Source organism: Octodon degus, unplaced genomic scaffold (genome assembly GCF_000260255.1).
Source record: "Octodon degus isolate 3935 unplaced genomic scaffold, OctDeg1.0 scaffold00134, whole genome shotgun sequence".
NCBI classification, from domain to species: Eukaryota; Metazoa; Chordata; class Mammalia; order Rodentia; family Octodontidae; genus Octodon; species Octodon degus.
Genome location: NW_004524710.1, coordinates 1,805,283 through 1,818,752, shown reverse-complemented (window position 1 = coordinate 1,818,752; position 13,470 = coordinate 1,805,283).

Sequence of the window (13,470 nt, the reverse complement as noted above, 5' to 3'; positions counted from 1 at the left end):
AAATAGGATCTCAAGTCCGCATCTTGTACACAATTAACCACTAAGAAGAATATATGCAGTGTATTATTTGTTGAAACTGTACTTCCAATTTGATTTGAAACTGTCTCATTGCTGTTTATCAATAAAATTTTGAAAAAAAATAAAATAAAATAAAAAAGGAAAAGAAAAGAAAGGAAAAAAAAGGTAAATGTGTGTTTGTGCATCAGCTTTTCAACACTATGACAAAATACTGAGATAAATAAAGGTCAAAAGATTCACTGTTAAAAAAATAATAAAAAAATAAAATTAGTATGAATATAAGAAAAAAACTAGCATCAGAAAAGTAACAAGATTTCACTAAACAATATAATAGGAATTCAACAAAGGTTGCTGTATTATATGATGCTTTCTTCTTAATAAACTATTAAAAGTAGTCATATAATTGGTAACATTATGCTTCCCACAGTTGATTATAATCTGTTGATTGGAGGTAGTTGCTGTACCTGAGGACCACTTCCTTGCTTGAGCAACAGATACTTTAGAAAGCCCCAGCCTTTCCTGCAACTTTTTGTAACATAAGCACAAATTGTATGCTTATTTAGTTGATAATAATCACTGGAGATAGTTTCAAATGTCAGCCAATATGCCTCTTCTCGTTGTCCAATCCTCAAGTTCTCACTTTCCTTTTAGTTGTATTATACCTTTTGATTTGTGTTCCTTCTTTTGATTTCTTATACTAGGAGGACTATATGATATTTATACATGTGGGTCTGGTTTATTTCACTTATGAGTATATTTTCTTCAAGTGGCATCCATTTAAATATAAATGCTTCAAGTTTATCATTCTTTATAGCTGAATAATACTCCATTGTGTAAAAATACCACATCTTTTTCATCCATTCCTCAGGTGATGGGCATCTTGGTTGTTTCCAAGATTTGGCTATCACAAATTGTGCTGCTATAAACATAGGTACACATATATCACTATGATATGATGTTAATATTCTGAATTCTTGATTGAATTTTTTTCCCCATACCAGGGATTGAACTCAGGACCCTGTGCTTGCCAGGCAAGCACTTATTCTACTGCGATATCTCCCTGGCCCCAGTTGAGTTCTTAATACTTAAGAAAATACTATTTCAGGGCCAGCCAGATAGCTCAGCACATCCAAGTGCCTGCTTAGGCAGACGCAGGGACGGAATTTGATCCTGGCATGCTGGGCCGGCCCCACCCCTGGGGTGCATTGGGATGGTGAATGAGACAGGGTGTGGTGGCACGCATCTGTAATCCCAGCACTTGGGAGGCTGAAAACAGGAGGATCACTATGAGTCCGATTTGTGTAGTGAGACCCTGTAGACCCTGTATTAAATACATAAAAAAGAAAGAGAAAGATTACTTCAAGAATGATAGCAAAAGTTAATCAAGACCTCTTCTGCCCTACATGTGTACACGTGCACATGAGCAAACACCAATGTCTAGTTCATAGGCATAATTCCACTGATTCAAGCTTTTGCATATTTTCAATATTCAGTAATTGGAAGATCTTAGCAAGGGTGTTCCATGTGAAGTATGTGCTTTCCTCACTGTCCACTCTGAGCATCTATGGCCTTGGGACTGAGAGTTCACTTTGCCTGAAACCAAGTCATCTGGAATGCAACAAACCAGGGTTACTTGACTGCTCTTTAGAGTTATGCATATCTCTTAGTTCTACTATAGGTCAAGTGTGTTTGAAAATCAAAAGGTGAACATTGCAATTTTAACCAACTCCTTAAAATGGGGGAAGGGCATAGGAAGTAATCACATAGCAATATTAAATATTTTTCAATTATATTTTTAATAATTTCAAGGACTGGTACCATAAAAGGCTTTATAATGTTTTTATTGAGACCAGTAATCAATGCACGATGGAATTTTCAATATAGCATAAATCCAAGGTTGATGGAACTCTGGCATTTTGCTAGGATATAAACTTGACTCCTTCTTTTGGGTATTGGAGTAGTAAAACACAAGAGAACTTCCTAATGGAAATTAGACTATTCTCATTAAATTAAATGAGACCATTTAATGTGGGTGAAAGTGATTTAAAATTCACACACCTCCTGCAAATATGTTCTTGATTTACTTTTGAAAGACTGAAATGGGTTTAGTAAATATTGCCAGGTATAATAAATCATAAAACATTTAACACCGATTTGTCAAGTGTAGTTTACATGAATGAGCAGTTACCATTATTTATGCCAGATTGAGTAAAATGGCTGATATGCTAAGAGAGTTTTCAACCAGTTAGGAAACGTGGAATGAGCAAAACATTGTTTTGGGTGGTATGTTGGTTATAGAAATTACACAACATTACATTAGCCCCCAAAGTTCTTGGCATCTGGACATGGCACTCAGTCTACAAGTTGAGGTAGAATATGAAGACTGCCTATTAAAACCAACTCAATTACAATTATATTAGCCAAGCAAAATCATCATTTCTTATCTGATTTCACCCATCACACTACAGACAGCCACCATCCATCAGGAAGACCACTGTCCTTTAAAACTATTGACCTAAACGTACTCTCCCCAAACTATCATTCAATCTTGCACTTTTTTTCTTGTCTCTCATTTTCTTTTATTTCCTTTTTTTACAAAACATTACCATAAAGAGAGTAGAGTTAGAATTGATATGACATTAGAAATGGTGCACATTTAGAAGACCAAGATGACAGGTATTTCAAGCATGGTTTTAGTGTTACATATTACTGTCCTCAATGTAGATACTTAGTTTACAGATATCAAATAGAGAGTTACTCACATTGAGAATTCTACCCATTAACTTCTGTTTTCAAAAACCTGATGGAAATTCTCAGGACCACTGTCTTATCTACCTTATATGCATACATGTCTGGTTTTTCCATTACCTTATTTCCTAACTTTTCTCCTTTCTCTCTCTTTGTTGTTAAATCTCTAGGTTCTTTTTCTTTCCATTTAACTGTGTCTTTTATACCTTTCAGTATTATTTCTTCTTTTGAGTTCTTACACTATGGAGACAATATAATATTTACCCATGTGGGTCTGGTTAATTTCACTAATGAGTATAGCCTCAAAGTGGATATACATCCACTTACCTACAAGGCTTCAAGTTTGTTTTTCTTCATACCTGAGTAATACTCCATTGTAAAAAAAAATACCACATCTTTTTTATCCATTCCTCAGAAGATGGGAATTTTGGTTGTTTCTAAAATTTGGCCATTACAAGTTGTGCTACTATAAACATGGGCACACATATATCACTAAGGTATGATACTTACAGTTCATTTGAGAAAATTCCCAGAAGGAAGATAGCTGGATTAAATGGGATTTCCAGTCCTAGTTTTTGTAGGCATCTCCAACTGATCTCCATAATGGTTGCACCAGTCTACATTTCCACCAGCAGTGGAGAAGGGTTCCTTTTTCCCTACAGCCTCTCCAACATTTGTGTTGGTTGATTTCTTTAAGATAGTCATTCTTTCTGGGGTGAGATGATATCTCAGAGTTGTTTTAATTTGCATTTCAAGGAAACAGTTTGGTTTTTTTTTTTTTTTGGGGGGGGGCGCGTTTGGGGAGGCCGTACCGGGCATTGAACTCAGGACCTTGCACTTGCCAGGCAAGGGCTTATTCTCCTGAGCTATCTCCCTAGCTGCATCCTAGTTTTTTAAAGAGATTATTTCCTACCTTTTCACTAGATGCAACTGGGTCTTCAATGTCTGAAAGTCTATCTTCACTTTCATTCGAATGGTTTTGCCAGCTTGCAATGGAGGTTTTAATTTCCTGTATATCTCTTTGAATCTGCTTCATGCATTCTATTTCTTTCTTATATTGCTCATTCAAGGATTCCATCATTTTTCTATTCTCCTCTAATTTTTATTAGCATCTTCATTAGAGCACAAAGTAATTCTTTCATTATCATTTCATTTTTAATTCAGATTATTTCTTTTTTAATTTTTATTAATTTTAATGAGAAAAAATAGCAACAGTTTCAAAAACGATTAGTAGAACAGTTACAATAATTAATACATTGCATATTGTTGTCTCGTAGTAGTTATTCAGAATACAAGAAATAGTTAGAATAAGTATATAGCTGCTTTCTCTTGATTCAATGAGAAGAAAGGTTTGTACTAATATTGTTTAGACAAGATATCATGTCAGAGATTATTTCTAAATGATTTCCTCTATACCTTTCTGCAGGAACTTTTTTACTTCAGAAGCTACTATTTCAGAGATTTCAGTTGTGTGATTCAAAATTTCCTCTATACTAGTGTCCCCTGCATTTGTTCTGGGTGGACTCTGGGCCTGAGAATGCATTTTGCTCCTTCTCTTTGTTATTTTGCATAGCACTGTCCACTTTACTTTGGTGTGGAGCTTTGGTGCAGTTATTACCTTAGCACCTACCAACAATATTACCCAAGAGAAATTATGTGGTGAAGGCAGTTACAGTATTGTATTTACTGAACTACAGTAATCACTAATAATTTGTAGTGAGATTTAGCAGTTGACAAACTTTTGCAACTAATGGATTTGTATTTTAGATCATAAGAGTAAACATGACTATATAGCTAACATATATTAAATTGGGAATTTGTATTTAAATTACTTCCCCTAAATTCTGTCTGATCACTTTCCCTTGATGTACATGGAATCTTCCAGGCAGACTAGTTCACCCCTGCTATCTGTTGCCCCCTCTCTCAAATGAAGAGAGAAAGAGAGAGGATGCTGTCATAGATCTGGATCTAGCAAAGTGTCTCAGCTTACCACGTCCAGATCTATGTTTGAACTCATCCAGGTGGGTGTGGCTTAGGTCTGGCTGCTGCACTCAGTTGTTCCTGATGTAGCTGGTGGAAGTGCACCTGTTGCGCCCCTCTGGCAAGATGTTCTGCTCCTGGATTAGCTGGGTGGGTCTTGTACCTAGCCTCCTCCTGCAGCAGGGTTCTATATCAGGCCTGTCTGATGGAGGAGGTTCGGGCAGGCAGGCAAGTGGTCCCACACACACTCAGGGCCTGGATGCTGGCTGGAAGCCATCTTGCACCTAAAAAAAATTTTTTTTAAGTGCTTGGTACTTGATCTTTGTATTGGATAGATTCCATTCCTCACATTCCATTCTATGACAAACCTCGATTCCACTCTTCAAATGTTACTTCACTTTAGATATGTAGAATGGGAGTCACTATGAATCATTCTGATGCAATTCAATTCTTACCCAGGTGTTCTGCCCTAATACAGGATGACTGAACTGATGTCATTACCAGATCTGCTCTGACTCTGTGTAGATTTGTAAAGGTGCCATGTTGATAAGCCTCTGTTTCTTCAGAAATCTAGGCAGATCATAGAAAAAGTAGGCAAACCACAACTTTCACAGTAATATCCCAAAAATAAAATACTTAAGAAACAATTTCACAAAGGTAGTAAAAGACTTCTACATTCAAAATTATAATACTTTGAAAAAGGAGACTAAAGAAGGTTTCAGAAAATGGAAAGATATTCCTTGCTCCTGGAGAAGAAGAACCAACATTGTGAGAATAGTCATTCTCCCAAAATTGTTATACAAATCCTGATTAAAATATCATTAGTATACTTCACAGAGCTAGAGAGAATATTCCTAAAATTTATTTGGAACCAGAAGAGACCTAGAATATAAAAAGCAATCCTGAGCAACAAAGGAAAGGCAGTAGGCATCACAATCCATAATTTGAAATTATACTACAAAGCTACTGTGATAAAATCAGCATGATACTAGAAAAAAATATACCTGAGGATCAATGGGACAGATTAGAAGATGCAGCTCAAACTACAAACACACTCAGCCACCTTATCTTTGCCAAAAGGACCAAACATGTCCACTGGAAGAAAGCCTCTTTAATAAATGTTGCTTGAAAAACTGGCTTTACACATACCAAAGGCTAAAGTTATACTCATGCCTAAAAGTATAGTCAAAATGAATAAAAGATTTAAATATTAAAACTGAAACACTAAGTCTTCTAGATAAGAAAGTAGGTAGAAATCTTAAACACATAGGGGTATATACAGAGTTTATGAACAAAAAACATGAAATAGTTCAAGGAATCAATATTGAGATCTCATCTTTTTGAAAATTCTATGCACAGCAAAAGAAAACACCAACAGAGTAAAAGGAAAACCCTCAAACTGGTTAAAAAAAAACTGTAGTTGACTGGCCTTCAGACAAAAGACTCCTATCTAGAATATATAAAATAATTTTTAAAAATCAGGCCTCCAAAATTCAAAGATCCAGTCCAAAAATGGGCATCTGAGATGAACATACACTTCACAAATGAAGAGATATCAATGGCAAATAAATATATGAAAAAATGTTCAACATCATTGGTCATTCAAGACATGCAAATTAAAACAATGCTGAGATTCCATCTTTCACTAGAAAGAATGGCTTTCATCAAGAAGTCAGCCAATAAAAAATGCTGGAGAGTCTGTGGGGAAAAAGGAACTCTTCTCCAGTGTTGGTAGGAATGCAGACTGATGCAACCACTATGGTAATCAGTGTGGATATTCCTCAAAAACCTAGTGTTTCAGGTCTCATTCAAGCAGGCTATTCCCCTTATGGGTATTTTTCCAAAAGAATTGAAATCATCGTATCACAGAGGTATACATCCACCCATATTTATAGCAGTGCAATTTGTTATAGCTAAATCTTGGAAACAAGCCCAATGCCTATCAACTGAGGAACGGTTAAAAAAGATGTGGTATTTTTACACAATGGAGTATTACTCAGCTATAAAAAGATAAACTCAAGGCTTTTATAGGTAAATAGATAAAAGCAACTAGAGACCGTATTGGTAAGTGAAATAAATCAGACCTGCATGTGCAAACATCGTATTGTCTCACTAGTGTGAGAACCTGAAAGAGTAAATAAAATCTTAAAGGTACAATAGAAACTGTGAAAGGAAAAGTATCTGTTCAATGGGAAGAAAAAACTTGGGATAAGTAAAAGGATAAAACAAAGAGGGAAAAAAGATATATTCATGTACCTATGCAGGATTCTTTGGATAACTCTACTGCTGATTTCTGTTGATCTATTGAAAGGAGCAGTTAGTACTTGTTTTTAATTTCTTTTGTTATGTTTTTTCTTCTTTTTTATTTCTTATAACTATTTTAACCAATTTTCTGGAATCCAGTGAAGCAGATACTTGAACATAGTATATCAAGCAATTTCTGGAGCTCACAAAGGACAGGCAATGTGGAGACACCTTGTAAATCACAAGAAGTTTGATATGGGCCTCAAAGTTCTTCCATCTTTGTATAACTAAGGTATCAGTAGCATGAAGGATATTCTGGATGTGACTTAACAGAAATTGAAAGCATGCCACAATCAGATAAAAGATTTAAAATAATTAAGCCAGAATGAAGTGTAGGCTTCAAAAAATATAACAAAGCACATCACCCCACAATACAGAATTCACAATGTTATACATACCATACAAAGAATCAAGAAAATAAGGTAAGAACTGTAATAAAGAGAAAATCCAATCAATATAAATAGGCTCAGACATGACAGAGAGGTTAGAGCAGCACAGCACTTTTATTGAAGAGGTATTACAAATGTGGCAAACATTCTCAAAGACATGAAGGGAAATTGTGACTTTATTGATACCTAAACAGAAGATCCATTTTTTAGTGCAGAGACAACCACCTCCCAGACAAAAGAAATACTTTTAAATTTCTAAGGAAATATGTAAAAAAGAAATAAATTATCTCAATAAAACACTGCACACAGATTTTTATATTAGGCACTGACGAAGAAAAATATAAACTTGAACACATAATAGTACTTATCAGAATAAACACAGAGAAAAAAATTGTGACAGTGCCCAAGACATCCAGTACAATATTAAATGGTTTAATATTCATATTATGGGAATCTTCAAAGAGAAGGGTGGAATTTAATAAACTTTGAAAACATGGCTGAAATATTTCCAAGTTTTATGAAAATGATAACTCTACAGTAACAAATATGTCAAGAAAAAGTACACAAAATAAGCTTAGAAGAAATTAAGCCTAGGCAAGAATGAATAAGGTTACTTAAAAACAATGACAAATAGAAATTTTTAAGCAAAGCAAGACTGACAGTGGCAGGCATACTAGATACAAGCAAAGAAAAAATGAATGACATCATAAGTCTTATTAAAATTATGTGCACTGAAAGACAGGAAGTGATGTCTGCAAAATATTTAAATGCAAACTGACATTTTGCCAAAATTCTACACAAAATGAAAACATCTTTTAAAATTGAGAGCTATACACACGTATTTTCAGACATCAAACTGTTCTTACAAGCAATCCTATAAAAAGTCCTTCATGCAGAACTACAATGAACCAAAGGGAAATTTAGATTTACAAAAACAGGCACAAAAATGGTGAATACATGGATAATGTCGTATTCATTTACAATTGCTGTAACAAATTACCACAGAGTTGAAGGCTTAGAGCAACAGAAATGTGTCACCTTACAGTTTGAGAGGTCAGAAGTCTAAAATGGGTCTTATTAGGCTGAAATCCAGATGATAACAGCACTGTGTTCCTTTCTGGGGGCCCTGAGAGAGAAAACAGTATCCTAGCTTTCTTGGCTACTGCTCCCTTCCCTCTGTATAGACAGCCACAAACTTTTCCATGCTGTTTTTATAAATTCTGACATTTATGTCTCCATTTTCCCTGGGTAAGGGACCTCGTGATTGTAGTGGGCCCACCTGGCTAATTGGGATACATTCACTATATGGAGGCCAGCTAGCTAGCAATGTTAACATGACCTTCAATCTTAATTCCTTTTCTTTGTAATGTAGCATTCACAGACTTTGGGGGAGAGGGCAGAGAAATCTCTGGAGATCAGTATTCTGCTTGTTATAGTTATGAATGAAAAAATGTCAGTTTTTATCCCTCTTTAGAGACAAATACTGTTTAATTTTTTAAAAATAGTGACATATGCATTTCTATTTTTACTTTGGTTTTTTTTGTGTGTGTGTTCATTCTTACAAATGTTTGCATTATGTAGCTATACACTAACATCAGGTTTTCTCTAGGAAGGTCTGTTCTTCAGATATGTCTTCTATGTGTAGGAGATTCTTGGTTTTTGTCTGTCCCAAGATCCTACCTTCCCAGTTAATTAAGAATGAGATGTTGATATCTATCTGGCTCAACCCCCAGTTCTTTGGTGCTGGACTGTGGTGAGGTTATTATTACCCTAGAGCTTTCCAGTATTGTTACAGAAAAGAGAACTGATTACAAGAGATATGACATCCTAGCTAAAGTAGTATAATTAGTAATAACAATAGTCTCAATCACAGATTAGAAACTATTCAACTGTGCTATTTATTTTATACCTTAAACCATAGAAGTAAAATCTACAATTACATAATAGATCCAATTATAAATTCAGAGCTTATATGCAAAATGATTCCCCTTGGTAGAGTGGTTTTGCCCTGTTGTGGGGAAATTTAAGAAGTATAGTGATAAAGCAAAGATAACTGAAATGAAAGTAGAACCAAGGCTGGGGCAAAGGATAATCATGCGAGCTCTGAGGAACTGGAGAAGAAGGCAGAAGAGAAAGAATGAAGGAGGAAGCAGAGGACTATCTGAACTTGGTGTAAGGATTTGTGGGATGGGATTAGTTTTCTGTGGCTGGAGTTTTACTCAGCTGTGAGAGAGGGGGAGAGAGAGAGAGAGAGAGAGGGAGAGGGAGAGAGAGAGAGAGAGAGAGAGAGAGAGAGAGAGAGAGAACACAGAGGTGGCACAAACTACCCACTTCTATACCATATGTCTTTGTCCTCAAGCACAATGCTTGTTCACCTAACTTAACCATCACCTGTTGGCTTGTATTATTATTGCTTTGGACTTTCCAAGCACCAGTCCCAAGTGTCCATCCTGTGCACCCCATTTGGGACCCTACTGTCATTGGCATTCCCTCTGATCTCTAGGCCTTCCTGCTTTGTTCACCTCAGTTATTGAAGCAGGGAGGGAGAGGCCATTCTCCCAGACTTCCAGGACAGTGGGTCACACTGTCGCAGCAGCTAAGATGGCAAGGGCCACTCTCTATGTAGTTGACCTGGGTTTCAACCCAAAACATTTTAAAAGGCGATAAATTATACTATTAGTGTCTCTTAGTTCATTAAAAAGGAAGATTTGAGGTAATGTTAATTGGAATAATTTTTATGCCCTTATTTTTACCCTGAGCAACTACTTTAAAAATAACATGCAATGTATTAACTATTGTTATTCTTGTGTTGTTTTCATGATATTTTGTTTTACCTTTTTTCCTATAAAATAAAAAAAGAAAAAGACAAAATAAAACAAAAAATATTTTCACTTGCAACCAGACTTCCCTCCTAACTCTTAATGTCAAAAAAGCAATCAAGCAAGAAATCCAGAGGGCATTCTGGGAAGACAACAACAGTGTTAACATAGTTTCTGGTGGTAGTAGTTTTTTTTTTTAAACACTCCTTCAAAATTTCCCACTTTTAAGACAAAGCAACTATATAGCAAAAACACATTTGCACATGTGTCATAGAGATTATAAAAGAAGGGAAAGCACTCCTGATTTCTGGAATGTCACTAAGTAAGGGCAAGCCCTGCAGACCAACCTAATAATAGCAGCTGAACGTGAGAGAATGAAACCAGGAAGTCTGAGGACAGGTTGCCCTATTTTTTAATTTCTCTTTTTTAATTAACTTAATTGAGAAACAAATAGCAATGAGACAGTTTCAAAACAGGTCACTAGGACAGTTACAATAACTAATACATTATATATTGTCTTTGTAGTAGTTATTCATAGTTCAAGATGCAGACATGATATCCTGTCCAAACACTATTAGTATAAATCTTTCTTCTTATTGAATTAAGAGAAAGCTATATATCCTAACTATTTTGTATATACAGATAAAAAATGGTCTTTCATTTGCATACCCTTTTTTTGTTCAGTTTTGTCAGAAATGGGTATTCCACTACCATTTAAATATTGTAGGTGCATGATTCAGCAAAACAATCCAATATCGTCCAGCAGTCCACAATAGCAGTGGGATATCCATAGGATTGTCAATGTTGTTAACTTGAGCCGTTTACAGAATATTAATATGGCTTTACTTTTTATACCTCATGTTTATGCTTTTCTGTTGGATGGTTAAGACCAAGATAAAGCAAGACCTATATAACAAGAAATGTAACTTTTGTATTTGACAAGGTCAGTCAAATCCCCTCAGGATTTACCCTGAAACCCTGTACTGCAGTTTGTAGGTCCTCTTTCAGTGTCAGCCGTGTGGATGAGTCACGACCATTGCTTGATCAATTTGATCTCTGTGAAAGCCTGAAAGAATGTTTTCTTTCCATGTGACTCTCCTTAGGCACACTATAAATCATTGATCACTTTCCTCTGTGGCCCCATAATTCCCTTGATTAGTAAATTTGGGACACAACTGAGGTACATGATGTAACTCATGTACTGAGTTACAGTACAGGTTCTCCTATGTCCTGAGTTCTCACCGACTTTGAAAGTCTTGCCTTATTTCTTAAAGATACATGAATATACAATACTCCAAAATGAATGGGTGAATGAATGAATAAGTGAATGAATAGTACAGAAAGAAGCAAAGGGAAGAAAAGGACCAAAGAATCTATGAACTCAGGGGTCATAGCTCAGTATTAGGGTACTTGCTTGTCCTGCTAAAGATCCTTCATTATTGTAGAAAAAAAGAGAAAGAAATAATTTTTTTAAAAAAGAGAGAACTCTGAAATTCAAAACCTACCCTGATTCACATGTCTTTTTGAAAATTAATTTCATTTAATGATGAACAATATATGAAAACCAGGAAATGAAGGAAGGAAACGGTCAGAGTAGGGAAATATGGAAAGAGATATGCCATCTTTATACTGAAAGGACATGCTCAAATCTGGGACATAATTATAATGTATTATTTCAATACAAACTAAGAAATTACAAAAAACCCACTATACATAAATGAAAAATGATGACTTTTAGTTTTAATATATTTATTAAATATAAATATATTATATTTAATATATTAAAAATATGTAATAACAGCAAATAACATGATTTTATAAGATCAACATAAATTAGTGTTTTAAAATATCAGCAATAAAATGTAAAACCTCAAGAAAAAATGTAAATGAACATCTCATTTTTAAAGGGAAGACTAAACTGGAAAAAATACACAGCAAATCTTTCCTTATGAGAACAAAAGGTAAATAAATAGAAGAAAGATGCATTATAGGGAATAAGTATCCCTGAAAAAGAAACAAAAGCTGTGGAGGGCAGAAAAAAAAAATCTTTGCTGAGGACATAAAATTCATCCAAAAGAAAACATTTGGGAGGACAAGTAAAAAGAATAGAAGAAAATGGAAACAAAAGGTTTTGTAAATAAGGAAGATAAAAAGTGTTGAAAGAAGGAGAATAGGATAGCATGTCAATTATTACTAAACTCTCTTTAAAATAAAATTTTTAATAAAGGTAAGAAAAGAAAGAGACTAAAACAAAAATTTAAGTTTTCTTGAAATAAAGCAGTGATATTCAATCATGTGTTCAACCTTACATAACTATATCCATTAATCTGAGCAACAGATTTGATGATAAAAACAGACAATATATCAAGATTGTGAGTCAGATATTCTTCTTTTGAAAATCTATGACATGTATTGGTGTATGTTACCTTGCTTCTGTATTTGTTTCTGATTTTTTTTCTTGCTTTTGATTTTACTCTTCAAAATAAAATGAAATTAAAGTAAAACATAAAGAGGTAAGCTATAGCATGTACAAGTACAAATTCCCTGTGATGAATGTTATCATTATGTATAACAAAATATAGCAATAGAAAAGACCTCATACTGAAACAACATATGAGGTATCTCAGCATAATAAAGAATGGCGAGCAGGGAAATACATTCACCCTAAATTACTTGGCTTTAGAGTGAAAAACCTTCTGTGCTATAGGAAACAATAGCAAGTAACTCTCAATGGCCCAAAATTAACATATTAACAAATCTTTTTACAACAGTACTCTATGCCAAAAGAAGGGGGAACGTTGGATTTACAATATCCAAGTAAAGAAAATGAGAGTTCAATATTTTACATCCAGAAAAAATTATTTCTGTACATAAAGTGGACACCCAACCATTATCTCAGTGGGTGAAAGCTCACAAAACATTGATCCATGAATACCACTTTACAAATCTAATTGTAAAAATTAGCTTCAGAAATCAGCATTAGTAAGGAGATATCACAAAAACTGATAATAAATGTCACATCTAGTTGCTTATAAGGTTAGTAAGCAAGTGTTCACTTCAGTAGCATGTATACTAAAATTGGAACCTTACAGAGAAAATTAGGATGGCTCAAAGATATATCCAGGCTCATCTTGAACATTTTCTGCCCCAAACCTGGACCAGCTATTCTTTCAAAAGTCCTCAGTTTTCTCTAGTAGAAACCATATTTCAAG